The 27,170-nt window shown below is 43.7% G+C and overlaps 1 protein-coding gene and 2 long non-coding RNA genes across 4 annotated transcripts in view; 1 reads left to right on the top strand and 2 right to left on the bottom strand.

Moving 5' to 3' along the window:
• Nucleotides 1-3,041: 3,041 nt before the first annotated feature.
• Nucleotides 3,042-27,170, top strand: part of LOC105357688 (uncharacterized) — a 35,098-nt gene continuing 10,969 nt past the window's right edge. The window contains exons 1-6 of one of the 2 annotated variants that reach the window (XM_078950151.1): nt 3,042-3,159; nt 19,571-19,800; nt 19,976-20,104; nt 20,515-20,816; nt 21,575-21,664; nt 21,808-27,161. The gene's annotated coding sequence lies outside the window, so the exon portion shown is untranslated. Of the gene's footprint in view, nt 3,160-11,101; nt 17,916-18,084; nt 19,801-19,975; nt 20,105-20,514; nt 20,817-21,574; nt 21,665-21,807; nt 27,162-27,170 lie in introns of those variants that run through there. The other variant, XM_078950150.1, reaches the window with a different exon arrangement.
• LOC144994023 (uncharacterized) lies at nt 7,203-8,179 on the bottom strand. The gene is made up of 2 exons (XR_013657396.1): nt 8,044-8,179; nt 7,203-7,739 (listed from the first exon to the last, which is right to left on the bottom strand). It is a non-coding gene; the product is annotated as an uncharacterized LOC144994023 (long non-coding RNA).
• Nucleotides 9,750-10,447, bottom strand: LOC144994025 (uncharacterized). The gene is made up of 3 exons (XR_013657399.1): nt 10,352-10,447; nt 10,142-10,272; nt 9,750-9,967 (listed from the first exon to the last, which is right to left on the bottom strand). It is a non-coding gene; the product is annotated as an uncharacterized LOC144994025 (long non-coding RNA).

Here is a 27,170-nt window from a genome sequence, read left to right as displayed (position 1 = left end):
ATACAAGACACCCTTGACACCTTATCCACCGCCAAGTACTTCAGCACACTGGACCTGACTTCAGGCTACTGGCAGGTGGAAATGACACCTAGAGCTCGTAAGGCTGCAGCATTTTGCACCAGGAAGGGACTGTTCGAATGGAATGTGATGCCGTTTGGACTATGCAATGCCCCTGCCACCTTCCAATGGCTCATGGACCGTGTACTAGCTGGGTTGCAGTGGGAGGCTTGTCTGGTGTATCTTGACGACATAATAGTCCTTGGATGCAACAGCAATCAGATGATGGAGCGGTTGGAGCAGGTGTTTACCAGACTTAGACAGGCCAATCTTAAACTGAAGCCGTCTAAGTGCCGCCTCTTTCAGGAGCAAGTGGCTTACCTGGGGCACGTCGTGTCAGCTCAAGGGATCTCCACTGATCCACAAAAGATCCAAAAGGTCAAAGACTGGCCCATCCCCAAAAATATTTCTGAAGTGCGACAGTTTGTGGGGTTGGCGTCCTATTATACACGTTTCGTTGCCGACTTTGCTACCATTGCAAGGCCGCTTCATGAGCTGACTAAAAAAGTATGCACATTTCGACTGGACGACTGAATGCCAAGAGGCTTTTGAAGAACTGAAGGAGCGACTAACTTCCGCACCGATTTTGGGCTACCCTCTTGACAGCGGGGAACTGCTTCTTGACACTGATGCCAGCGACTGGGGAGTTGGTGCAGTGTTGTCCCAAGTGCAGGGAGGTGAAGAGAGAGTGCTGGCTTATGGAAGCCGGCGGTTAACAACAACAGAGCAAAATTACTGCACAACCAGGAGAGAACTTCTGGCGATGGTCGAGTTTACCTCCCATTTCAGACAGTACCTTCTTGGTCGATCGTTTGTTCTGCGAACAGACCACAGTAGCCTACGGTGGCTGACCCGTTTAAAAGAACCGGAGGGACAGCTGGCCAGGTGGTTGGAGAAGCTGGCAGATTACGACTTTCAAGTACTTCACCAGCCAGGGAAGGTTCATCATAATGCAGATGCACTCTCCAGAAGGCCATGTCGTGAGCTGTGTGCCTGCAAACTCCCTGACCCCAGCACCGACAGCAACACATCCCAAGACAAGCAGGTACAGTGTGAATTTGACGATATTGTTGCTGAGACCACAATTAGTGTTGTTCGTCCAGTGGGGGTGGCGATGATTGATCAGCATGACGGGAGCGATGCTGCAGTAGACCCACAGCACACCCTAGTGGGGGTAGATAACACCACCTCAGCCCCTGTGCCTGTGTTCAGCGGTTGGACACACGAGGAGCTTCAAGCAGCCCAGAAAGCAGACTCAGACATGGCACCAGTATTTGCTTTTAGACAGCAAGGAGATGACCGTCCACCTTGGGTGGAAATAGCCAGTTTAAGCCCAGCTACAAAGGCATATTGGGCACAATGGAAGAGATTGTTTTTCAAGAATGGAGTGTTGATGAGAAAGTTTTACTGTAAGGATGGGAAGATGTTATTTGCATAGACATTGCTCCCCAAGACGTACCGCCACACTGTGATGCAGCACCTGCATGAAGGACCCATCGGTGGTCATTTTGGAGCTGAGCGAACTTTGGGCCGCCTCAAGACCAGGTACTACTGGTACAACATGCGTGATGATGTCACATTGTTTTGCCAAACATGTGCTGCTTGTGCTTGTAGAGCTCGACCTAAAAAGACACGTCAGGCTCCAATGGGTTCCGTGCGACTTGGTGCCCCATGGAACGAATCGCTGTTGACGTGATGGGGCCTCTAAATGAGACCGATCGGCATAACAGATACATCCTGGTTGTGCAAGACTACTTCAGCAAGTGGGTGGAAGCATACCCGGTGCCGAATGAACAAGCCACAACTGTAGCAGAAAAGATTGTTTCTGAGTGGGTCTGCAGATATGGAGCACCTTACGAATTACACAGCGACCAGGGCACCAACTTTGAGTCTGCGGTATTCCAGGGGATGTGTGAGCTGTTGGGCATCAACAAAACCAGGACCACACCCTTTCGGCCCCAATCTGACGGTCAAGTGGAACGATTTAATGCCACACTACAGAAAACCCTTGCTGCCACAGCCGAAAGATGTCACTGGGACTGGGACATAATGATTCCCTATGCCCTCATGCCTTACAGAGCCACAAAGCACAGCTCTACAGGCCTGACACCAAACATGATGCTCTTTGGCCGCGAGATTACAGAACCCATGGACCTGGTCGTTGGACTTCCTCCCGAGAATCAGACTGCGGACACTGCCCCAGAGTACGTACAGCGGCTCAGAGAACGACTGGAGCTGTCCCACCAGCTAGCACGAAGCGTCTTGGGAAAGGCTGTGGAGCGCGCCAAACGACAGTATGACAAGAACATCTGTCAAGTGCAGTACAAGATCGATGACGCAGTTTGGTACCTTCTAAAAGGAACTAAACGTGTCAAGAACAAAGTCCGCAAGTTCCTGCCATCTTACGAAGGTCCCTACTTTGTTGTTGATCACCTGGACGATCTGGTGTACCGTATTAAAAAGGAACCAAGGTCGAAGGCAAAAATAGTGCACCACGACAAGCTCAAGCTATATCACTCCAGAGTTCCACTTGACGGCAGCTGGGTCTCACGGACACAGGAGAACTGCACACAGAGGAAACAAAGGCACCAATCTTTGGGTGAGGACTACGGGCCGCTGACCCTGTGGAATGAATCGTCTGACACAGAAGAGTGCATGGAGGGAACTTCAACAGTTTCAGAAGACGCTCAGACCTCCTGTGAAACTATGCTGGCCTCAGTTGGAAGACCACAGCGGGCACGGAGAGCGCCAGACATGTTTGGAGAATGGATTCTTTCCTGAAGAAAGAGCTATTACGAGCTATATATATTAAAAAAAATAAGTCATGTTATGCTGTTTATGGTGTTTGTTGTTATGTTATCTGACCTCTTATTATGGGTTTAAGTTGAGAGAAACCTGTTAATTCTTACTGTGAGTGCTGGAGTGCAGTTAGAGTAACTGTCATCCAGAGTGGGGGTAGTGTTATCAGCTTAGCTTGTCCCCCCCCCCCCCCCCCCCGTTGCTATGTTTCTTTGGTGTGACTGCAGTTGTCAGGGAGATGACGCAGCGACGGAAGGGGGCGTCGCCTTGGGGCGCAGGGGAAGACGCGCGGGAGAGCAAAAGGTGAGGGGCTGTTTGCCTGCATGTTTTTCAGTTTGAATGAGAAGGTGTTCGGAGACGTTGTGCTGTAAGGGTTGATCTGACCAAAGAAATAAACGGCTAAAAGGCCTGTTCTAAAGCAACGGTGTCCCGCTAAATCTGTTACCATTTAAGTCCCAACCGGACTGGAGATCATAACAGCGGTTTCCGACTACGGTCCGAAGCCTCACGCTGAAGGTAACAAGGCAGACAAAGATTACATTTATGGAAAATAAAGGCACGTCTTAAAGATGTCTACAATAGTTAATAAAGAATGACATTATTAGCATGAACTGAGGAATCTAAAGGCACATGATCCTGGTGTTGGGCAACAGAAAGCGCTTGCAGCTCTCCTCTGCGTGCCCCGTTCCTGGCAGAGAGAGCCCACACCACCCCTCCCCTTTCGTTCTCACACACGCAGCCGCCTGTGACAGGAGACGGGAGCGCGCGGCTGCAGATACGGTGATTCACAGGTTTCAGGCTGTAAACTCTTTGATTTAACAGAGAATAGGAACCGAATAGAGGTGCAGATTTTTTTTCAAGCACTGAGCTGCTGTCACCGCCGCACCCACGTTAAATTTGCGCACCAGACAATTGCCCGTATTATTGCCTGTGCCTAAAACGGCCACTACCGTGCGCCCCCCTGGCATCGCACCGCGCCCCCCCAGGGGGGCGCACCCCACTATTTGAGAAGCACTGTGCTAAACAGTCAATTAAAGCCTACATGCGCCCCCTTGTGGTCGCTAACATATTAACAGTTCTAACACATTCAAACCATTATTATTGAAGGATCTGTGAACAGGCAGTCCTTAACAAAATCCTCCATTGAAAACGATCCCCCACTCTTGGAAATTAGCACCGAAACTTTGTAGCTGGCCTGTGTGGCGCAGTCCTGCGCTGTCGAGGGCCTCATGAGGGTGGCTTGCTGTGACCAAAGTTTAGTTAGAAGCTTGATAGATTTTTTCTTTTGCGCCTTACCTTTATATTTGGAGAAGACTGCATGTTTAGTCTCGTAGTGGCAACGTGCATTGTCCTCTTTCAGTACAGCCACAGATTGCTGGCAAACAAGACAAACAGCCTTAGAAGAGATTTCTGCCCCCCAAAAAAATCCTCCTTCCATATTTTTTAAAAATGCCTCTTGTCCTTCTTCCACTCCTGTTGTTGCTCCATCTTGAAAACTGAAAAAGGCCATTGAAAGAAATGGAGGAGACCGTGAAGGCTCTTGGGAATTTGTAACACTAATTATGTTTTAAAAATAGCCACGTTGAGTCCGAGTTGAAAGCCAAGCGCTGACTCACTCCTGGGTTGTTTCCCCCTCAGCCGTGGGCAGAGAGAGTGCTAACAGCGCCACCTGGAGGCTGAAAGTAAATTACAGCCGTAGAGTTTGGGAACGCCATAGACCAGGGGTGGCGAACAAGTTTGACACCAAGAGCCGAATTTTTTCACTGTGAGAGTCAAAGAGCCACACCACACTGACCTGCCAAGACGCACACACACACACCCACACGCAATTAAAGCTGTATTATTGTCCATAACACAGTCCTCTCCCCACAACAGAACAGCAGTATTGTAATTGTGATTATTTCAAGGAAAGTGTCCACCCTCAATACACACATCAATGCAGCTTAGCCAGAGTTAACACAGAGACAACCCTAGAGGTCAGATACCCCCTCCACACACACAGGCTCCTCTCTCTCATTACGTACACACGCTCTCTCTCTCTCTTCATCTCACTCTTTTCTCTGCCTCTCTCTGACACAGCTACTCAGTGACAGGCAGTAAGGTTGATGCTGGTGAGAATGTGACTCCTCTGAAGTCAGATTTATGATGATAAAACTGAATATTTCATCGTTTATCCAACAGCATTTAACTGGTAATTCTTTGTCTCAACATTCCTCTTTCAATGACACTTACACCAACAAATACTCAAACATCTGGACAGAGCATCCTTCTGGTGTAACTTCTGGGTTCACAATAAACACATTAAATACATTACATTTCAGTTGTGTGCAACTTAAATTAATTTTGACCTTCATTAGAATATCTTGCTTTTATATGTTTTTTGTATTCAAAATTGTATGACTTACATTTGCATCAAAAGCAAATAATTTCTTAAATATTAATACATTGCAATGAATCAGTTTATACTAAAGATTAATATTCCAACAAGAGCTGAGTAATAATTTAACTGACTGCGTCATCCACGTCCTCTCCTTCCTGCTCACATTGGGAACCCGTTAATTTCGATACACACTCATTCAGCCAAACGGCATGCAACTGAATTCTGCTAACAGCTACCTGGCTCATGGGCTGTGTCCGAATTACTGCCCTAACCCCTAACTACTAAAACCCTATATAGTGCGGCACTATATAGTTCTCTATATAGTTCTCTGAATTTTCAAAGCAATAGACCTTTTTCGCAAAAACCGGAAGTACGTCATCAACGTGTAAACCTAGTTCCGGTTTGTGCTTCGCTGGCGGAGGAATGGCAGAGCCTAGAGTGTTTTCGAAGAGCCTGAGTTGTGTTCCGAAGTTCACCAGCACCGATGTGATGAAGAGTGTGAAGATGCAATCGTCCACTAAAGGAAACAAATTGGACATGGGATATAAATTCGTCCACGAAGAGTTTATCCACCATTACCAAGGTAAGCTTCAGCTAGCTTTAGCCATAGCCGCATCACCGGTAACTCTGTGTGTTTACGTCAACTGTAAATCCTGGTGTTATTAATTTGTAATATAAGGCATCGCAGTGAATATGTTGTGTGTATGTTTAAGTGAAAAGGCATGAGATTAACATAACACCCAAAAATTTGGTGAAGCTGTAAATAAGAAATGTTAAGTTGCCCGTATGCGTGTTCATTTTGCTGCGGTTGCGGCACTTTCTTCACTTACTAGTATTATTTTTCTGAAAGTATGGTGAGCAGAAGTCCTCTTTTCCTGGACATGTCCTCTCTTTTGATACTTATATAATAAAATAACATTGAACATAGATGAAATGTAATTATATTTGCTTCATGTATGCAGCTCTGAACACCAATTACTCTCGATGAAATATCTCACAAACTCACTTCACTCCTCTTTTTTACAAACTCAAATCTGGTCACCCTATTGACAGTTATAGTTTCATGTCATTCTGAACATTGATGTAGCAACATAAGTATGTCCTAATTTTAACCTATATAATTTATTGTGTCTAGATATCACTGGACGCAGAAAGTGCCAACCTGAAAGCTTTCGTCTGCAGTTGTGTGGCTGCTAAAGGATTTTGCAATCACATAGTTGCCATCCTGTTCCAGACCGCACATTATTCACAGCTGGGTCTGCAGGCTGCTCCACCCCCCTGGCCTGCACGAGTGGCTTGCAAAGATGGCACAGGTGGGTTTGTGATCATATTGTCATTATTTTTTAAGAACGTATGTGTATCCATAACAACTCTAAATTATTATAAAAACACCCCAAGTAGTTACTACAGACTTTAATTGCTTTCTGCCTTTTACTTATAAGGGAATCCATCCTGAACCGGTTAGTGAGCTGGTGGTGCAAAAACCCAAAACAGTTGGCAGGGACGGTCAGAGGTCCACACTGTAAAAGGCATACAGGTGATTAACTTTTTGTTGCTTTGTGAGCAAGTTAAGTTTTTTTTTTTTTTAATCTTATGACTAACCAAATTATGGTTACAGCAGATATAATGAATTAAATTGAAATGTAGTTATGCACTTATGTCTAACTTTTGTGTGTTGTGTTTCTCTTGTGTAGGACCACAGCCAGATCCATATGATGGCATCTGGAAGCAGATTATGCCAGGTGCAGCCCCAACCTCTCATGGTTGTGTTGGATGGGTTTCTGAGATGGAATGAACTAGAACTTGGATATATATTGTGGCAAATGCATGAATGCATACCTTAAATTACACTTATCTTGTCTTTAACAATCAGTTCAGCCTTCTGTCTTACTGTTGATCTGTAATGTTATTTTTTATTGTAAATGTTTGATGTTATTTGCATACCAAAAAATTAAACGAGGCACAATTTTGACCAAAATTGTTTTATTTGTTCATCTAATTTTTTTGTGTAGTCAGTCACATTTCAACAGAAAAACATTACGAATATAACAATTATATTTAATTAGATTTTAAGAATATGTGGAAACACTAAATTTTTCCATACTATTTGCACATTATACATTATTTACATACCAAACATTAATTCACTCTTCAAAACAAAAAAGTCCATGATAATTTGCCAAAACACGGCGGTTAAGCCAGATCTGATTCACACTGCCCATCAGTGTGAGCGGCACAGAGAGTTCCTGATGTGAAAGGACTTTATCCTACTGATCACTCTTTCCACCATAATTCTGAGGCGGGCCATGGCTGCGGTTTGTTCTGTTTCCTCCTTGCTGAATTGAGTTGAAAGCTTAAAAGGTGGAATGATGATCTTAGATCCAATGTCAGTTAGGAGGTCTTGAACGAGGAACTTTTGTCCGCCATGACATCGTCTCCTGGCTCCAGCAAAGGAACTTGGCTTCTAAGTCATGGATGTAATCCAAAGCCTCATCCAGAGCACCTGTGAAGATAAAGAAATTAAAAATCAGTCTTAATATATTAATGCTACCTTTCAACACAACACAGTAATCATGTTTTGAAAAGTATGTTAAGTATTTAATTACAAATACATTTCATTTATTTTTGTTAAGGAAATTACAAAATGACAAAATGCTCAAAAGTGATTAAATACATGTAATTAAAATAGGTGAGAGCATGAACATCTTTTATTATAAATATTAATTTGTTCAGGTAGAAATGCATGTATCCAATAACGGTACACATAGTTGACTAACGTTAACCAAACACATTATGAACAACCTTACCTGCAGGTGGGTGTGTCACGTAGTCGTGATCCATCTTTACTGTCTTAGCTTAGCCACCATGTCGCTAGTATCTTCACAGCTTAGCTGCATAGCCTGACGTTTGAGGTTCTGTCATATTCTGACTCCCTTCTCAAAGGATCAGTAAAGTTGTTCCAAGGGAAAATACTCGGGGCAACACCACTCTTCAGGCGACGAACGACGCAGCCGCACCACAATCCCGGAGCGAAGTTAGTAAGTGCCGGCAGCAGAGGGTGCTACCTGTGTTTACATTAAAACTATGCCCTTCATCTCTTCGGATCGCCTATATCCATTTGGGTTTCAGGTTTGGATCCACAGGAAAATAATGAAATGAAAGGTAAGGCTGTTTTTGGTTGGAAGACGAACAGCCTGGAACGCAACAGAGACTGCAACTCTTCGACTCTGCCATTCTTCATATCTGCTGCTACGCTAACAGGAAGTTGTTTTACACGTCATTGACGTATTTCCGGTCGAAAAATGCGGAAGTGTGAAAAAGGTCTATTCGGACACCCGTGCTCACTAGTTTTCTCTTTCGGGTGTTTTCAAATGGCGCTCGGCACGAAAGCAAAGTGGCGCATTACCGCCACCACCTGGTCTGGAGGGGAACTACTTCTATTTAACGCCGAGAATGACACCCATTTGTCAAAGTAAAGATTTAATAAATATAAACATTTTATGAAGACTATTTATGAATCTGCTGTGTTCTGATCATGGAAAAGATGGCTGATTTATAAATAATAAAATTACAAACAAATTGGTGTAGATTTGATGTATTTGTTGATAAACCCTCAAGTCATTAGTCCATGGCAATATTTATTTTTGTGCCGCTTAACGATTTACGGGCTCTTGCGAGGAAGCATTTTTTTTCTGTAGTTTTATCCTCTACGTTACTGAAAATAGCTTTATATATGAATCTGTCCGTGTTCCTGGCAATAATTCAACCGTTTTTCGTGAGATCAAACCAAAAACGAGCAGATATGCAGCATCACAGGACAGTAAGGAGGAGAAGCAGACGTCTCAGAAGATTTACTCTGTATGCCCCTGACCAGACATGAACAACTTGTGAGTTAAACTTAAAGTTTTTTTATTATTCAATTTAAGCATTTGTTACTAATTGTGCTCACGGTTACACAGTCTGCTGGGTAAGACTTTTAAACATTATTTTTCAACACTGGACTATGAACTGTATGGTCTAACTACATGAAACACTTGTGAGATCAAAGTTTAGTATTTTTTATTCAGAGTCAAACCATATCACTTGTTTTAAACAAAAATACTTTAATTTTTAAATATTTATATAAAAATCCAAAAACCCAACCAAAAAAAAACCACGAGATTTTCCAGCATTTATAAATACGTCATAAACTAAAATTTAAGACATCAGAATAAAATGAAACATTCAAAAAAATCATATTTAATTTTTTCAATGAAATAATTATTTTTCTATTTTACAGGGTCTTCCGCGTCTCTACTGCTTTGCCAACATAAAGGTGTCTGTCGTGGCCCTTCACGCTGACGCTCAGTCCCACGCAAGACCAGACCGGCAGACCTGCAGATCGGTTGACCCGCAGGACCATTGAGCATCTCGTGGAGCAGCTTCGGGTTCCTCACACACTGGGGGGGTGGGGGGGCACAGGAGACTGAGGTCCTGGTGTTTCTTTTCTGGCTGGCGTGTGGCACATCTTACAGTGTGGTAACCAGGGCCTTTGACATGCCACGGTCCACTGTGAGCGACGTTGTCCACAGGACGGCAGACCGCATCCTCCAGCTGATGAGCAGGGTCACCCAGCATCCAGTGGGAATGAACTGCCATTAGTCACCTCTGGTTTTTTAGCAGCTCGCTTGGTCTTCCACCTTCCAAAAGGTCGTAGGGAACACTGATGGCTGCCACATAAGAATAAAGGCCCTAAAAGAAAATGCAGCTTGTTATTTTAACAGGAAGCTTTTTTATTCCATTCAACTGCAGGCTGTATGTGACCAATGCCAAATTTAGAGATATTTTTGTTGGGAATCAAGGATCAGTCCACAGTTCACAGGTTCTACGTAAAAGCCCAATTTATGTAAATAAAACATTACCCACCTGAAGGATCTTTTTGGGTGATGGTGGGTATCCCTGCATTCTTCATCCCATCACGCTGCTGACACCCTACAGGGAACCCATGAGGAATGCGGTTCAGGCCCGTTACAACCAGCACCACGCCAATGCATGCTCTGTGGTGGAGAGAAGATTTGGCATTATGAAGATGAGGAGGAGAGCAATATTTCTGGGGGCGCTGGAAGTAAAACCAACCTTTGCAATGAAAATCATTGCCTGCAGTTCAATTCTGCACAATCTGTGCATCAGTGAAGGGGACTGCTTGGAGCCACAGATGTTGAGCCACACCAGGAACCAGTAGGACGGGTAAAGTGGCGTTTGTCTGCGAAGACAAATCTCTGCATTCCTTTCAGCTCCAACTGTGACACACATGACTCTAGAAGACCAGGATTATTGTTAAGATGTATAAAAATAAATGTTAACATAAAACGAAAATGTAAATATGTACATTTGATATTTATATGAAAATTCTTTTGAGATTGTTAAAAATGGCTCAGATTTAAATAATGCATGTAAATAATTCATTTTTGTTACTGCATTTATTAAACAAATTGCAAAAACAACGACAACGTTACGTTTTGTGAACAATATTTTAAACTCTGGTAAGCTTAACAGACTCTCCTGTCACTCTTTGTCCCTTCGTGCTCTTTCCTCCTCTCCTCTTTCAACAACAACCTTTACCCCAACATGACAACGATTACAGTTTAATGATAAATAAATACAAATCTGATCAAGTGTCTCTTACTCCCATCTGGCACAAGCTTGCCTGATAACAAACAGGCTATCTTTCTCCATCCAAAGATGGATCAGATTTTCCTCACCCTCGTCAGTCCCTACATATATAAACACATTTAAAAAATGTGTTAATAACTTATTACTACGGTTAGAACTCACTCGTTTTTTTATGTAATATCAACAGCGTTTGTTTTTAGCATTCGGCGCTAATTCGCGCTAGCACAGGGGTCGGGAACCTTTTTGGCCAAGAGAGCCATGAACGCCACATATTTTGAAATGTCATTTCAAAAGAGCCATACAATAATGTAGTGTCCCTTTCCCACACTGAGGCACGGAGACTTAACCTCTTTTAAGGTTCTTTATTCTGGTTATTGCAGACCCCAACAAACGCTGTACAATTAATTCAGCAACTCGTGAATCTCTCCCGCCGAGACGAGAGAGCCTCTCCCAAATTTATATTCCCCTGCTCCCGCTCCAGCTCTCCCATTTCCCTTATTCGGCCCATAGCTGAACCCCATTGGTCCAAACTACCTAACAACAGGCTGAGCGACAGAACTGAGAGCCAATCAGATCTCTGCTTGACGCGTTCAATGAACTCCAGAACTTTTAACGCGGCCCAACAGCCATCCAACTCAGTCCGCGACAATTTGTTTAAAACTAAATATACAAATGAATGTGTGCATTTGATTTAATTTCAACAATTTTAAAGTACAATAAGTCTGTGGATTCTTTTTAATAACATCATTATGCTGTTGCTAATAAATGATGAGTATTTCTCGTGGTAGTTCTGCTGATGGTCTAGTCTGGTTTACGTGGTGAGTTTCAGCTTCATGCAGGCGTTGAGACTTTAAACGTGATCATAGGTCTGAATGTTCTGTACATGTGAGACAGACTGCTCACATGCAGAGGCGGAGCCCAACACACACTTACACGCTGCAGTGAGTGACGGGCAGCGGGTTTTACGTTTTTACAATCCCTGCGCGATTCACCTGCTGCCTGTCCCCACAACACCTCAGCCCCACCCTCTGCTTTCTCCCTCACACATCCCGTCTCCGCATCTGCGCGCTCTCTCAGAGACGGGAGCGCGCAGTTTTAGGCACGGCAATTCACAGGTTTCCGGGTGGTACAAACTCTGTGAAATAATAGACAATTGTAAACTGATAGCGCTGGCGCAGATTTTTCTCTCTAAGCACCGCTACTACTTGCGCGCTCTGGCATCGCATCGCACACGAGAAGGACTGGTCTAATGAAAAAAAAACAAGTATAATTAAAGATTTGTCTGCGAGTCACATGTGACCATCAAAAGAGCCATATATGGCTCGCGAGCCATAGGTTCCCGACCCCTGCGCTAGCGTTAGCTTTAGCATTACCGAAATTGATGAGCTTCCAAACAATGTAGATAGTTGATTGAGGAATATAACATATTAAACACATCATCTTACGTATTTACAAATATATTTTACAACAGATACTTTATACTTTTAATTATACTTACATTTTTAAGTCCTCTTTCTCGCGCAACCGTCCGCCATCTTCGAATAATTCAAGCGCAGTGTATTGTGGGTCACACGCAATGCATTCTGGTATGAACGCAGTGCATTCTGGGCAATATTCGCCGATCGAGTGAGCATCGATCCACACTGGTTTTTCGTAGAGAATTCTGGGAAATTTCTAGTGCACATGATTTTTGAACTGTAGATTCGGACAGCACTACAAAATGGCGACCGCACTATATAGTGCACTATATAGTGGTTAGGGCTGTAATTCGGACACAGCCATGGTTTTACACTGAAAATCCCCCCTTCCCATGAGTCTTAGGGGCAGAAGGCGGGGCTAAGCCCCAGGCCAGTTGTCGCCTCTCTGATAGAGTAAGTTGCTCTGATCAGCTCCTTTACGTGAGTGTCGGTCAGAACGGACCGATGTCTGTTCTCCAAATTATAACAGGGCCTTCTTTCAAAGAGATTTCTGCTCATTTATCTCCGGTTCTCTCGCTGCCTCATCAGTGACAAGTAGGGATCTCAGGGAGTCAGTCTTTGCATTAAAGGATCCATGAGAAAAGTGATCTGCGGTCGTGTCCGTCCAGTTGCGCAAGCAGCGTCACGTTCTGCGCTTCATTCATTCTGATTGCAGCTTTCTGCTGTGACCTCCGCAAAGAAGGAAAGTGAGATGATTGCCGTTTTGAATGTACACTTTGAAAAGCTTCAACTTGTTAATAAAGGAGACAATTTGTGTCAGATCAGGAAGTTTTTCATTTTCTCCGGGATACGTTTTGTTCTTTTCTGCCATGACCAATGTTACTGCTCCCAAAAGCTCATAATGAAAAACATCGTGACGCTATTCTGTTCAGTAAAAAGTAAGAATCTTCCCGTTCTTCCAGAAACATCCTGTGTTTATCTGTATACTCTGAATTTCACCATTTTCACCATGATGGTAACAGTCTGCACGCACATAAATCTTTATCTATATGTTCCGGCAGTGGGCGCAACCCGCGCAAATGATTGGCGGTCACGTATGTGTTGGGAGCAGAATCAAACACACACACACACACACACTGCCAAATTACTTTTATTAATAATTATTTATTTTAATACCCTCTGATGGTTTGAGTGTGGTTTAAGAGGGAAAAAATTATGAAATTAGGCACAGGATATGGAAAATATGACGAGACGCAAAGAGCCGCACGCTCATTGTCCAAGAGCCGCATGCGGCTCGAGAGCCGCGTGTTCGCCACCCCTGCCATAGACAATGGACAGGAGGTTGAGGGGTTTTACATAAACAAATTTGGCAGGCCAAATTTGGCCCTCGGACCCTACTTTGGTCAGAATGTAAGTGCTCTAGAATTTAATCAAAAATGCTCTTTAAATGAGCAACAAAAACCAAACCTGCCAATGAGGTCCCGAAAATTGATCTTACCGAAAATTCAAATATTATAAAAAAAAATTGTTGTCTAAGACATGTGTCATGACAGCAGCTGCCCTGCCCCCCCAGCTGCTGCTCGTCACCTCTGATTCACTCCACCTGTTCACTTGAGTATATATTGCTGCCATGCAACTCCACTCACTGCTGGAACGTCAAGTCTTCTGCCTGATTCCCAGCTTACTCATGCTTTGTGGTTTCAGTCTGTCTGCAAGCCTGCTTTTTGCTCCACGCTCTCAGATTGCCTGCCTGCCTGCCTGCCTGCCTGCCTGCCTGCCTGCCTGCCTGCCTGCCTGCCTGCCTGCCTGCCTGCCTGCCTGCCTGCCTGCCTGCCTGCCTGCCTGCCTGCCTGCCTGCCTGCCTGCCTGCCCCAAGCTTCCAACAATCAACCTACCTGCCTGCGACCTCCAGTTTCTCACTGCCAAGTCCTCTCTCAAGATACCAAGCAGTAAGACATTCCTCATCTACAAAACTCTGTGTTCACGGACTTCCTCATTCCTAGACCGGCTCTGGACTCTGCTCCGTTCCCCTCCTCCTCTCATTCCTCATCACCCACAAGTCTGCCTCAGCTCCCTCTGGTGTCAAGTTTCAGCCATCATCCTGCCTGCACTGATCCTCAAATAAACTCTGAAGTTCTTACTCCTGGGTCTGTCATATTTTGTTGGTCCTCAAGACCTGGTCCTGACAGTACGTTCCAGCCAAACATGGACCCAAAGACGGCCCAGGAGTTCCAGGCTCAGGTAGAAGGAGCTTTTAATAATTATGACATGCGGATGGCTGAATTTACATCCAGCCTGCGTGAAATTACTGAAAGACTCTCTGCCATGAGCATCTCCCTAAGAGATCCTACTTCTATCACTGTGCAACCTGTTAATGAAATCAAGATTAATCCTCCTGATAAATATGACGGACATCCTGCATCATGTAGAACCTTCCTCTGCCAATGTGAGATAAATTTCTCGCTACAGGAATCTGCCTTCTCTTCTGAAAGATCAAAGGTTGCCTATGTTATTTCATTGTTAACTGGTCGAGCAGCTCAATGGGCTACCGCTGAGTGGGCTCGGGATTCTGTCATCTGTTCTTCTTACAGACAGTTTTCAGAGGAACTCAAGGCAATTTTCGACCCTGTGAAACCCCATCGGGAGGCAGCACGCCAACTTGCAAAGATACGTCAAGGTAAAGAGACTGTTGACGATTACATTATACGCTTTCGAACCATAGCGTGTAATAGTGCATGGAATGAGGAGGCCCTCTATGACATTTTTTATGAGGGACTGGCGGAGTGCGTTAAGGATGAATTGGCAGCACGGGAACTCCCAAGACGGATCAATGATTTGATGTCACTGGCAGCCCGCATTGACAGACGCATTCAGGAGAGAGGAAGGGAGAGACACAATGCACTTAACCCTAGAATTTATCATGAACCCCGGTCACGTTTCAGTCCTAGGCCTTCTTCGACTTCAGGATCCAACATGGAGGAGCCTATGCAGTTGGGTCGCACACAGCTCTCCAAAGAGGAGAGGGACCGTCGATTCCAGCAGAATCTTTGTTTCTACTGTGCTGCTCCCGATCACCGTATTGAGAACTGTCCAGTAAAAGGTCTGGCTCCACACGGAAGAAGGAGACGTGTGTGAGCCTTTCTCTATCATCCTCCTTCCAACCTAACCCAAGGACTAAAGCTATGTTTCATGTCCGGAATCAGGTACACTCAGAAACTGTACTAATTGACTCTGGGGCAGACAGTAATTTCATGTCAGAGGAAATTGTTAACAAGTGGGGTGTCAACGTTTTCCCTCAGCAGAAGCATTTGAGTGTCAAAGCCATTGATGGCCACGTCATAACCAACGGTCATCTGGTTACTGAACCATTGAAGATGCAAATGGACAATCATTTTGAGTTTATCAGATTTCATGTTCTCAAAAATACTGACATTAATGTAATTTTAGGTCTGTCCTGGTTGCAACAACACAATCCGCAGGTTGATTGGCGGTCAGGTCGGATCCTGACTTGGGATACTGGCTGCTACAATAACTGTCTAGGCGCTATGGAAACACCACCGTCCTCAGATCGTAACAGGACCACAGGTGACAAATACCCAGATCTCACCAAAGTACCTGCTGTTTATCATGACCTTAAAGAAGTATTCAACAAGTTAAAAGCCTCTGCTCTACCCCCTCATCGTCCATATGACTGCTCCATTGAACTTCTACCAGGCACATCACCTCCCCGAGGCCATGTATACTCGCTCTCGGCTCCTGAAAGGCTAGCCATGGACACTTACATCAAGGAGTCGCTGGCTGCTGGACTCATAAGGCCGTCTTCCTCTCCTGCTGGGGCTGGTTTTTTTTTGTCAAGAAGAAAGACGGGGGCCTGAGACCATGTATTGATTACAGAGGGCTCAATGAGATCACTATCCGTAACCGCTATCCTCTGCCCCAATGTCATCTGCCTTTGAACTTCTCCAGGGTGCCAGTATTTTCACCAAGTTGGATCTACGCAACGCCTACCATCTGGTCCGGATCAAGGCAGGGGATGAGTGGAAAACAGCTTTCAACACGCCTTCAGGCCACTTTGAATATCAGGTCATGCCATTTGGCTTAACTAATGCCCCGGCTGTTTTTCAAAACCTTGTTAATGATGTATTGGGAGACATGATTAACCACTTCGTATTCGTTTATCTGGATGACATACTGATCTTCTCACGTTCTAAGACTGAGCATGTACGCAAGGTCCTTCTCAGACTACTACAAAACCAACTTTATGTCAAAGCAGAGAAGTGTGAGTTTCATGTCACTACTACCTCGTTCCTGGGGCTGGTCATCTCAGAGGGGAGGGTCAAGATGGATCCTAAAAAGGTGCAGGCAGTATTGGAGTGGCCGAAACCCGAGAACCGTAAACAACTTCAACGGTTTCTTGGATTTGCTAACTTCTACCGGCGCTTCATTAAGAACTACAGTAAGATTGCTTCACCCTTATATGCTTTGACTTCATGCAAAAGGACATTTTCCTGGAACCAGGAAGCGGAGTCTGCCTTTCAGGAATTAAAGTACCGTTTTACTTCAGCTCCTGTTCTGATTACACCTGACCCAGGTAGGCAGTTTATTGTAGAAGTAGACGCTTCAGACACAGGGATTGGCGCCATCCTCTCTCAGCGGAGCCAGGACAATAAGGTCCACCCGTGCGCTTTCTTTTCCCGCCGCTTGTCTAGTGCTGAGAGGAACTATGACGTCGGGCATAGAGAGTTGCTGGCCATCAAGGACGCCCTGGAGGAATGGCGTCATTGGCTAGAAGGGTCTGAAACTCCTTTCGTCGTGTTCACAGATCACAAGAATCTGGAGTACTTGAGAACAGCCAAGAGAGTTAACTCCCGCCAAGCCCGCTGGGCTTTGTTTTTTAACCGGTTTGATTTCTCTCTTTCCTATAGACCAGGCTCTCTGAACACGAAGGCTGACGCACTATCCCGAAGGGATGCCTGCCCATCACGGGAGGAGACTCCGGAATTCATCTTGCCAGTTTCTGCTCGACTAGCAATAATAAATACTGATATTGAGGAGGAGGTACGATCTGCTAATCAGGGCTCCAGTCTCCGTCAGCCTGTCCCACAGAATGTATTTATGTTCCAGATAACCTCAGAGCAAAGGTAATACAATGGTTCCATTCATCCCGCATGTTTTGCCATCCTGGTCAGAGGAGAACTTTTGCTATTATCCGACAGAGGTTTTGGTGGCCAAGCATGAGAAAAGACATCACTGAATATGTCTCTGCTTGTACAGAGTGTGCTCAAGTCAAAGCTTCTACATCCCCTCCCGCTGGGTTGCTACAACCGCTGTCAGTCCCTGGAAGACCCTGGTCCCACATCTCTTTGGATTTCGTCACAGGGCTTCCACCATCTGACGGGAAGAATGTTATCCTAACCGTGGTGGATCGGTTTTCAAAGATGGTGCACTTCATTGCTCTTCCTAAACTCCCTACAGCTAAGGAGACTGCTGAGGCCCTTCTCAACCATGTATTTCGCATCCACGGCATTCCCAGGGATATCGTCTCGGACAGAGGTCCCCAATTTACAGCCAAGTTCTGGGCAGAGTTCTGTCGCCTACTGGGAGTGTCTGTGAGTTTATCTTCTGGCTTCCATCCACAGTCTAACGGCCAATCTGAACGGCTTAACCAGCAGTTGGAGACTAGCCTCCGCCTCCTCTGCACCCGAGAGCCGGCTTCATGGTCCCGTAACCTCATCTGGGCGGAGTACGCCCATAACACTCTTCCTTCATCTGCCACAGGGTTGTCTCCCTTCAAGGTGGTGTATGGGTACCAGCCCCCTCTGTTTGCCTCCCAGGAGGGTGAGGTCTCTGTTCCCTCAGCCTACGCTTCTGTCCGGAGATGTCAGCAGGCCTGGCGCAGGGCCCGGCAGACTCTCCTGAGGACTGTGGAGACCTACCGTACTGCTGCCAATAGACGAAGAGTTGCAGCTCCTTCCTATCAGGTGGGCCAAAAAGTATGGCTTTCTACTGCTAATCTTCCCCTCCGTCTGGAGAACAGGAAGCTGGCGCTGCGGTTTGTTGGACCCTTCCCTATCTCCAAGGTGGTCAACCCAGTTGCTGTTCGTCTACGCCTGCCCAGACCCCTCCGCATACATCCCACTTTCCATGTCTCCAAGGTGAAGCCGGTTAGGACCAGTCCCCTTGTTCCCTCTGCCAATGCCCCGCCTCCAGCTCGGTACATCGACGGGGGTCCTGCCTACACCGTGAGACGGCTGCTCCGTTCTCGTCGTCGTGGAAGGGGTTTGCAGTACCTGGTGGATTGGGAGGGCTATGGCCCGGAGGAACGTTCCTGGGTCCCTGCTCGGTTTGTTCTCGACCCCACCATGATCGCGGAGTTCCATAGAGACCATCCTGATCAACCCGCACGACCGTCTGGAGCCGGTCGTTGAAGAGGAGGTACTGTCATGACAGCAGCTGCCCTGCCCCCCCCAGCTGCTGCTCGTCACCTCTGATTCACTCCACCTGTTCACTTGAGTATATATTGCTGCCATGCAACTCCACTCACTGCTGGAACGTCAAGTCTTCTGCCTGATTCCCAGCTTACTCATGCTTTGTGGTTTCAGTCTGTCTGCAAGCCTGCTTTTTGCTCCACGCTCTCAGATTGCCTGCCTGCCTGCCCCAAGCTTCCAACAATCAACCTACCTGCCTGCGACCTCCAGTTTCTCACTGCCAAGTCCTCTCTCAAGATACCAAGCAGTAAGACATTCCTCATCTACAAAACTCTGTGTTCACGGACTTCCTCATTCCTAGACCGGCTCTGGACTCTGCTCCGTTCCCCTCCTCCTCTCATTCCTCATCACCCACAAGTCTGCCTCAGCTCCCTCTGGTGTCAAGTTTCAGCCATCATCCTGCCTGCTCTGATCCTCAAATAAACTCTGAAGTTCTTACTCCTGGGTCTGTCATATTTTGTTGGTCCTCAAGACCTGGTCCTGACAACATGTTTTCTTAAACTAAGATCAATTTGCTGTGAAAAAAACTGTCTTGATAAGATTACTTTTTTTGCAAGACACAAAATAAGACAATTTTCTGAAAACAAGTCTTTTTACTTCTTAAGCGTCCGTTTTTGCAGTGCGCGTGGTCAAATAACAATCAATAAATGAGATTTCCTGGAACATGGTGAGAGGATTAAAAAAAGAGCTTTCTTGTCATAAATTATTTATTCTGTTTTTATTGTATTTGGTTGAAGTCATAAACCCCAAATCAGCTGACTTTGTATTTTATTCAGAACCTGTCATGAAGTTCCAAGACCTCATCCACCAACAGTTCTCACAATCCAGAACCAGGGTTTTTCTCACAAGACCAGCAGTGATGCAGAGAGAAGACAGAGAGGAAAGATTCCAGAACAGATCAAGGTCCAACCAGGATTAGGAAACAAGAACAGGATTAGAACCAAAGGGCTGGAGATCTGAAGAGAAAACACTTTCTGTCTGACAAAAAACAGACAGCTGAACAAATGTAAGTGATGACTGTGAAAGAGGATGCAATAGCAGACAAGAGGAGAGGAAGACTCCTGACTTTCTCCTATAATTAGGAGAGTAAAAAAAAATGTTATGGCCTTACTTGATAGACAACTTCTGAAGTGACATAGTGGAGGGTATACTAACCATAGGAAATGGATGTATTTCTGTAGTTTTGTTGGCTTCAGCCTCTGACAGAAAACACTGAGAGAAGAGACAGAGAAGAGCAGAGGAGAGAACAATGTTTGACTTCACATCACTTCACTTCCCTCTGTTTCTGACATGGATGCTCACATTTACAGGTAAGAAACATGACAGAGATTCAAACATGACCTTTCTGAAAGCATGGAACATGACTTGTTGTGTTCTTAACCCTTGTGCTATCCTAGGCACTTTAACATTGGGAGTTGGGTCATCTAGACCCACTAGACAGTGCGCTGAACCTTTTTTCTTTAATGATTTGTGATCTTCACTGGTTTCCATGGATTACATGAAATTTTTCCACCTTAATCCACCTTTTTCATGGTAGGGAGAACACGTCAATGTAAGGGTGGGGTCATCTAAGATAGCACAAGGGTTAATGCTAATGACAGCAGGCTGCTAACCACATTGACTTCAGTGTATTCTTTAAACATGCATGTTAAATGTCTAAGAAGTTCATCAAAAGGATCAACACAACATGTTTGTGTTTCTCTCTTTCTCTAAACTGTAGACGCTCAAACATTCAGACAGAAGACTGTCAGAGTTGGAGATGAAGTCACTTTGAAATGTGAAAATGCAAATGATTTCAGTGATGGATGTTCCAGAATCACCTGGCTGTACAGTAATTCAACCAAACGAACATTTGCCCTTTTTGAATTTGGGAAGATTCACAAAGATGTTGGATCTAAATCAGACAGACTGAGTCTTGCAGAGAAATTTTCTCTGGTGATAAAGAAGATCACAGATGAAGATGCTGGAATTTACAACTGCAGACAGTTCAGCACATCAGGACACATGGTGACAGATTTTCAGGTTGGACTAAACTTAATAAAGAGTTAGTTTTGATTTTATTATTTAAAGCTTTAAATTTTTGAATATGAGACTGAAACATGCAGCAACTGATATGCAGATAAATATGAAGACTTCTATTGTTCAATCTAAACGTGAAATTATTGATATTGACAAGTATAATCAGATGCTGTGTGAGAAACAGTTTTTTTATAATGTTTACAATAGAAAATGACACATTTTTATTACATTGTTGTCAGAAGAAACCCAGTGAGAATGTTTTAAAGCTGAGGGTTCAACTCTCACCTGTCAATCAAAAGACTAAGTCCTTCTTTTTGCTCAAACTTCCAGTCAAACATAAAATGACTCTTGACATGGAAATCATGATCTAGTTACTTGTTTAACAAGATACCACTAGTTACTTTATGAGGAGTTTGTCTCATCGGTAAACTTCAACACTTATGAAATCATCAGAGAATAAATGAGATGCTTAAACACAGAAAAGGTTCAGAATTGAACCAACAGCTAATCACTCAGTATTTAGCTGCTCTTCCTCCTGAGGTTCCTCCATCTGCTTGAAGAACTCCTTCCACCACCAAAACAGACAGAGCATCATTTTAATGTTTTAATGTGCTTTGGAATTTATAAAATGATTCAGTTTTTAGCCTTCCTTAAAGATTGCAAGTAGAGCTGCTGTGCTTGATGGAAGCATCAAAGTGGTGATGATGTTTGTGTTCCATTTTATTGAGAAAATGTTCTGAATGGTTTGATTCTCCTTGAAGGTGTTTGGTGGAGGATCATCTATGTTCCTGTGGGTTTAGCAGCACTCTCAGTCATCACTGCATCAGTCTGCACATGGACCAGAACACAAGGTGACAACACAAACACATGAAACTGTTACAGACACAGACTATGACTGATTCTGACTTTTTCCATGAAACATGAGCTGAGTTCATATTCTGTTCTTATAAAGTAGAACAAAGAGTCAAAGTGATCAGTTCTGTGTTTCTCAAAGGAGCAGAATGATGAAGAAGTCTTTGGAGACCTGCCTGCTTCTCCTTGACTCCATTGATGACCACATTTTGAAGTTATCTTTATCTTTTGTTCGGCCGGCTTATGTACTCTGAGTTTTAAATGAGGATGTGTTTGCAGACGTTGTACTGTACTAACAGTTTGATCCAAGCAAAGAAATAAACGGCTTCTAGCCTGTTCCAGAGCAACGGTGTCCCGCTTGATTAGTTACCGTTTGCGTCCTGACCGGGACCGGACCGGAAATAACAGCAGTTCCGGACTACGGTCTGAAGCCTGAAGCTGAAAGATAACAGCTGATGGGGCTCCAGCGGTCCCCGAAGAGCAAAATCAGCGCACAAAAGCACCTATAATAAGTCATGTGAACTCAGTTGGTGGCGTCATGAGTTGATGTCACTAACGTACGACTCGCATTTACTGGTGAATATCCAATTTGTCTGTTTACATTGCACACGCAAATGCACGTATCCGATTTGTATCCAATTTATTTCCACATGAATGAGGCCTGAATCCGATCTGAGAAAAACGGAATCCATGCGTTTTTTTCCTGCTTACACGTTCACCGGTCATATCCGATCTGTGCCACATGAGAGGGAAAAAATCAGAATTGGGTCACTTGAACCATGCAGTGTAAATTGGGCCAGAAAGTGGGACTTTTTCCTCTTTTTTTCTAGTTCTTAACACTACGGAAGTAATATACTTTTTCACCACTATTAAGTTTTTGGGGGCGCTGTTTCCACATCCTCTTAGTAGTTAGGATTTTACGGGAAGAGCATGTGGGGTATTGAGGGTGGGTGTGTAATTGTGTTCAGTTTGTTATCCTGTTTCTAGCTCTTTGTCTCCTGGGTTTTTGAATTGCAGTTACATTTCTCTTCCACCTGTCATCTTATTGGCTACACCTGTGTTCACTCATGTCATCAGTCCACCTGTGTATATAGTCTGTGTGTTTCCTCCACTCATTACGAGATTGTTTTGTGTTGACTCTCGAGTCTACTGAGAACTCTAGCCTTGGTTATAAGTCAGTTCAGTGCTGGATTAAAGACTTTGCTTCTGCATTCCTGCATCCTGTGTTTGTGTCCGCAACCGGATCCTGACAGAGCATACAGGAAGAGAAAACAACAAATATTTTGCGGCCAGATTCGATCCGATTGCTGTTAAAACACAAGTGCACAAGCTAAAGTTTGATGTAAGTAAAAAATAAATAAATAAACAGGACAAATATTGCACCGAGAAAAATGATAACTGCCGTGAAACAAGTCAAAGTTTTATTAACACAGGATCATTATTTGCAGTCCAATACCATACCGGTGACACCACAGCAAATGTGCAGAAAAGAAAATCACAATAGATGCAAAACCAATAATAAAAAAAATTTGAACATGCAAGAAAACTGTGATGCACAGCACCCTCGGCACTTATAAAAAATAATGTCCAATATAGATGAGGGGAAGTGACTTTAACAAAGAAATGACAAACAAAATAGAAAAGAAGTAGTCCGCTCCTGCATTTGATAAGTCAATCACACCGAGTGAGCCCCATGATGAGCGGACAAACAAAACACAAAACCAAAAAAACTTAAACACTAAAAACAGAAGAGGCACCATATTAAAAACATGTGATAAAAAACAATTTACCCATTGTTTAACCCTTGTGCTATCCTAGGCACTTTATCATTGGGAGTTGGGTCATCTAGACCCACAAGACAGTGCGCTGAACCTTTTTTCTTCAATGATTTGTGATCTTCACTGGTGTCCATGGATTACATGAAATCTTTCCACCTTTATCCACCTTTGTCATGGTAGGGAGACTGAGCCCTGTGGGACTCCATAGTTGACTCGAGTGCACTGAGAGGAATGGCCATTTACATTAACGAACTGATACCTATCGGACAGATAGGATTTAAACCACTGGAGAGCAGATCCTCTGATCCCTATGTCCTGCTCTAATCTTTGGAGTAAGATACTGTGGTCGATAGTGTCAAAGGCTGCACTAAGGTCCAATAGGACCAGAATAGAAAGTAGTCCCTTTTCTGAGGCCAATAACAAGTCATTAGAGACTCTAACTAATGCAGTTTCCGTACTGTGGTGAGGTCTAAACCCCGACTGAAAGTCTTCAAAGTGGCCGTTGTCCTGTAGGTGGCAGTAAAGATGCTTAACTACAACTCTTTCTAGGATTTTAGAAATAAAGGGCAGGTTTGATATCGGTCTATAGTTGGCCAAGATGCTAGGATCCAAACTGGGCTTTTTCAGAAGAGGTTTAACAACTGCATATTTAAAAGACTGTGGCACGTAACCCGTTTCCAGAGAGGTATTTATCATCATATTTATTTCCGCTTGATCCACAATAGTGAAGCAGTCTAATGTTACAGAGGTTTCTATGGATGCCTCCATTTCAACTGCTTCAGCCTGTTCTGGGCTGATAGTAGGAATAACTTGATTTAACTTATGTCTAATATTTGAGATTTTACTATCGAAAAATGTAAGATAATCATCAGAGCTGAGAGAAACAGGAACATGTGGTTCTACTGAGCTCTGACTGTGAGTTAATTTAGCAATAGTGCTAAAAAGAAATCTTGGATTGTTTCCATTCTCTGATATTAAGGTTGAATAGTACTGGCTTCTAGCTCTACGCATAGCTTTTTTATAATTTAATAGGCTATGTTTCCAGATATCCAGAGACTGCTCTGAACCGGAGCGGCGCCATTCTCTTTCCAACTTACGGGTTTCTTGTTTAAGAGAACGAGTTTCAGCGTTAAACCACGGTGCTACTCGGTTTTGTCTGACGAACTTAGGTTTCAAGGGGGCAACAACATCGAGTGTACTCCTGAGGGCTTGTAAGGCATCATTAACAAAGTGGTCATTTATACTAGGACTGATACTATGGGAGCTGGTCTCAGAGTATTTTCTCAGAATATCACTAAGTACTGGCTGAACTGTGTGTTTAAACTCAGACACAGAACGGTCAGTTAAGGTTCTTCTAAGCTGTTTCTTATTCAATGGGGCAGAAGGATGTTCCAGTGTAAACTGGAAGGTAATCAGAAAGTGATCAGAAATGATGGGGTTAAGAGGAAGGACACTCAGCTGGCTGATCTCTATACCATGGGTTAGAACAAGGTCCAGGGTGTGCTTATGACAGTGAGTGGGTTCATTCACACTTTGGGTGAAACCAACATCATCTAATAAAGCTGCAAAAGCCTTTCCTGGACAGTCACTGGGGTCATCAACATGAATATTAAAATCCCCTGTTATTATAGTTTGATCAGAATCTAAGACAATAGTCGATAGGAAATCGGAAAACTCAGTTAAAAATTCTGAATATGGGCCGGGGGGGCGATAAATAATTATGAGTAAAACAGGTTTTCGAGTTTTCCTGTTTGGGTGATTTATAGACAATATAATGCTTTCAAATGAATTATAAGCATTTTTAACTTTAGGGCTGAGAAGTAAGCTAGACTGTGATATTACTGCCAAACCACCTCCTTTCCCCGAAATCCTGGATTTCTGATAGTTAGCATAAGTGGGGGGGGTTGCTTCATTCAATCTAACATAGTCATCCTGTTGGAAGTTTCTATTAAGGCTAAAAGACTAAGGTCGTTATCAATGATCAACTCATTGACTAAGAGGGACTTGGAGGAAATGGATCGAATGTTTAATAAACCGCATTTAATTACATCATAATTCTGCTTGTGAGAACTGCTGTCTGTCACTTTAAGGTTTCTATGACGCGCTGCTTTCATTTGTCTTTCACCACATAAGCTAAAGCTTGAACCTGCTTGACTTTCCCTGCATGGGTTATGTTAGAAAATGATGTTTCCCATCTTTTCAGTGTCTTCTTTAGAGATAATTGATGATGAACAGTTGGAGAGAATGATGCTTTCTGTCTCTCCATAACTGGTAATACTGTTGCAGTGTTATTTACTACTTCTGATTCCAACCTGTTTTCTTAATTCTTTTACTAAATAGCAGGGACATGTAGTGAAGAAGATGACAGGACCCACGTGTTTACAAAACAATCCCAACCCAGCTAAGCAGTACAAACGTGCACACGTCATGCATCACATGTTGATTATGTTTCTGTGTAGTAGTAGTACTAGTAGTTGAAAAACTGATATAAGACTACATGTTAGTCTTAGATCAGTCCTTTCTTTACACTAAGCACTTTTAAATGTGTCTGTTCAAATAGAAAGATATTCATATGTTTACTTTTTTCTTTTAGGTTCACTGAGTAAAGGTCTAGCAGCTGCCGCTTCTGCCGCCGCCGCCGCCGCCACTGGTACCTGATGGTTCTGTCTTAAAGCAGGATCACCTTTTCCTTTCTTCTGTTTGCTGGTTGGCCACATTCTGTTCTAATGCAGGTGTTTTGTGTGATTGCTTTTGTGATTCTGAAGGTATTCACTGTTAGTCGTTGGGATAAATACAGAATTATTTTATTTGCATGGGTTTGGTATGAAAATGATTGAAAGAAGCCAGTCTTAAAGAAGCAGAATTACAACAAAAGTACACGTCTTAACACGTCAGAATAAGGTTACACATGGATTATTACATCATTATCAAGTAAGCCCATGATGTCAATCAAAAGATAAAAAAATGAAACTAATTATTCATTCATTGATTTACATACCACGCCTGTTCTACTGAGCAAGTTTTCTTACATGGTTTTAAGGGGTTTTGCACAATTACTAACAAAGAACTGTAATAAATTATTTGGGCATTAGTAATAATAATAATAATAATAATACATTTTATTTCAAGCACCTTTCAGGTCACCCAGGGTCTCTGCAATGTTAAAAATAAGAAAAACAGAATAAAACATAAATAAGAAATTAGCAGAGTAAAACATGAATAAACTTAAAGACATAAAACAGGATAGAAAAACAGACAAATGAAGTTGTGTTAACTGAATGGATTAACTATATGATTCTTTGAAGAGATGAGTCTTGAGTTTAGATTTGAACAGTGGCACAGAGTCACTATTGCATAGATCTGGAGGAAGATAATTCCATAGTTGGGGGGCGGAGCCCCCATGGTGGCAAGACAGCTAGGAGGGACATGTAGTTGGAGAGAGGAAGAGGAGCGGAGAGATCGGGAGGGAATGGAAATGTGAAGAAGATCAGAAATGTAGAGTGGAGCCAGGTTATGGAGTGCTTTGAAGGTTAGGTAGGTGTTGAGGATCATTTGTCAGCTTTCCTCTGCTGCAGCGTCCTGTCTGTTTCTGACTGTCTTTTTTCCTCATTTTCTTCTGCTCCAGTAAAGACTCCTCTACCACCAGAGTTGCTCGCTTTAGAACTATCTCAAAGTAGAACGGTGCCATCTTTAAGAAGAGTGCAGCATAAAACCTACAGTCAGTGCA

The sequence above is a fragment of the Oryzias latipes genome, chromosome 7 (genome assembly GCF_053564925.1).
Source record: "Oryzias latipes strain Hd-rR chromosome 7, Olatipes_Hd-rR_3.1".
NCBI classification, from domain to species: domain Eukaryota; kingdom Metazoa; phylum Chordata; class Actinopteri; order Beloniformes; family Adrianichthyidae; genus Oryzias; species Oryzias latipes.
Note: the sequence above shows the minus strand (reverse complement) of the source record. Positions and strands in the feature narration are given on the sequence as shown.